This window comes from Pantherophis guttatus, chromosome 16 (genome assembly GCF_059756535.1).
Source record: "Pantherophis guttatus breed Tessera chromosome 16, ASM5975653v1, whole genome shotgun sequence".
Classification (NCBI taxonomy): domain Eukaryota; kingdom Metazoa; phylum Chordata; class Lepidosauria; order Squamata; family Colubridae; genus Pantherophis; species Pantherophis guttatus.
This window is the reverse complement of record NC_142078.1, coordinates 6,533,378-6,535,877: the sequence shown is the minus strand read 5'-3', so window position 1 is coordinate 6,535,877 and position 2,500 is coordinate 6,533,378. Positions and strand designations below refer to the sequence as shown.

The 2,500-nt window shown below is 51.6% G+C and overlaps 1 protein-coding gene across 2 annotated transcripts in view; it reads right to left on the bottom strand.

The window, feature by feature from the left end:
* COL27A1 (collagen type XXVII alpha 1 chain) overlaps positions 1-2,500 on the bottom strand; it is a 210,210-nt gene that overhangs the window by 201,605 nt on the left and 6,105 nt on the right. The window lies entirely within an intron of this gene.

The window sequence follows — 2,500 nt, the reverse complement described above, 5'->3', positions numbered from 1 at the left end:
TGCACGCACGGCGCACGCACTTCCGAACCGGTAAGGAAGGTAAATAGATTTCACCCCTGCATCCACCCCATATAAAAGCCCTTCCAGATCTACCACGCTCTTGATGCCAAGTGAATGTCTCCCCAGATGTGGCAACCTAACAGCTGCTTTTCGCTCCCCTTCTCCTCTATCTTTAGCAAGTAGGACCATTGACACGGGAGCTTCCCACGTCCTCCTCTCTTTGAAAGAAAGCCTGTCCGGTCTCAAATCAAGATCTTTGCAAAAGGAGGCCGGATCTGGAAGTTGGGGAGTGGCCAGGCCACCAAAGGGAGGTCCAAGGGAGATCCTCAATGTTAGGCTCTTCTTCTTCTTCTTGATCAAGTCTTGGAGGATCATCTTACTCCCTGGTCATCTTTCAGCCAGGAGGAGACAGGGGTGGGCCTCTTGCCAAGAGAGAGCTGGGTGGGCAGTTGGGAGGGAGGGCTTCCACCTCAACACACCTGAGACCTTTTCCCCTTACCCACAGAGATGTCCACCCTTCCGGCTATCTTCACAGGTCCATCCCATCCAACAAAATGCATGACTGGGAGTGTGGGTGGATGGCCAGCTTCCTCCTCTTCCTCCTCTTCTTTCTCCTCCTCCTCCTCTTCCTCCTCTATCTTCTTTTCATCTATCTTCTTCTCCTTTCTCTTCCTCCTCCTTATTTTCATCTATCTTCTCCTCCTTTCTCCTCCTCCTCTATCTACTTTTCATCTTCTTTTTCTCTTCCTCCCCTTCGTCTTCCTCCTTCTCCTCCTCCTCCTCCTCCTCCTCTATCTTCTTTTCATCTTTCTTCTTCTTCACCTCCACCTCCACCTTCTCCTCCTCCTCCTCCTCTATATTCTTTTTTATCTATCTTCTTCTCCTCCTCCTCTTTCTCCTCCTCCTCTTTCTCCTCCTACACACCCTCCTCCTCCTCTATCTTCTTTTCATCTATCTTCTTCTTCACCTCCACCTTCTCCCCTCCTCCTCCTCTATCTTCTTTTCATCTATCTTCTTCTTCACCTCCACCTTCTCCCCCTCCTCCTCCTCCTCTATCTTTTTATCTATCTCCTCCTCCACCACCACTTTCTCCTCCTTCTCTCCTCCTCTTTCTCCTCCTCCACCCCTCCTCCTTTATCTTCCTTTCATCGGTCCTCCTCTTCTTCTTCTTCACCTTCTCTTCCTTTCATCTATCTTCTTCATCTCCTCTTTCTCCTCCTCCTCTATCTTCTTAACATCTTTCTTCTTCATCATCTCCTCCTCCTCCTCTATCTTCTCTTCCTCCTCTATCTTTTATCTATATATTCTCCTTCCTCCTCCTCTATTTTCTTTTCCTCCTCTTCTTCTTCCTCCTCCTCCTCTATCTTCTCTTCCTCCTCTTCTTTCTCCTCCTCCTCCTCCTCCTTCTCCTCTATCTTCTTTTCATCTTTCTTCTTCTTCACCTCCTCCTCCTCCTCTATCTTCTCTTCCTCCTCCTCTATCTTTTATCTTTCTCCTTCCTCCTCCTCTATCTTCTTTTCCTCCGCCTCTTCTTCCTCCTCCTCCTCCTCCTCTATCTTCTCTTCCCCCTCCTCTATCTTTTATCTATCTTTTCTCCTTCCTCCTCCTCTATCTTCTCTTCCTCCTCTTCTTTCTCCTCCTCCTCCTCCTCCTTCTCCTCTATCTTCTTTTCATCTTTCTTCTTCTTCACCTCCTCCTCCTCCTCCCCCCCCATTTCCCCCCCACCAGCCAGCATTCCACCAAGGGAGCATCTGCAAAGCGTGGCCGTCTCTGACAGCCGCAGGGCAAGCCAACTCTCTTAACCCCTTGGGCTCCGTGGGGTGGGGGAGGAATGGGGGCAGAGCCAGAGGGAAGGAGGAAGAGAGAGAAGGAGGGAACGGGAGAGAGAGAGGGAGGGAGGGAGAGACCCGGTGTCTTTCCTCTCTCTCCTCTTGACGCGCGAAAACCCTCGCCCTTCCTCCTCCTCCTCCTCCTCCTCCTCCTCCTCCTCCTCCGCACAGACACACAGTCCTTTTCCACCTCCCAACAGGGACCAGGAATGAATGAGCGAGAAAGCTAATGAATGAGTTTCTCCAGAGTTTGATGCTTTCCATGCAGCGGGAGCTCCCCAGAGTCCCCTCGGGAAGAAGTGAGGGGGGCGGGAAGGGGGGGGGACGCGCGTGGATCTCAATTGTATGAATAAACCCAACTCTCCCGGGCGGGGAGGGGAGGGGGGGCGAACTGCCCCAGCTTCACCCCACACACCCACCCTTCCTTGTTCTCCCCCCTTCATCTGCCAAAGGTGGGACGTTCTCCCCCTTTTAATCAGACCCACCTTTTAAGGCATCTTCAGGACGGGGTGGGGGGTGGGTGGGAGAAGGTGGGGAAGAGGAGGAGAGGGGGAACCCCCCTTTCTTCCTTCCTTCCTTCCTTCCTTCCTTCCTTCCTTCCTTCCTTCCTTCCTTCCTTCCTTCCTTCCTTCCTTCTTTCTTTCTTTCTCTTTCTTTCTTTCTCTTTCTTT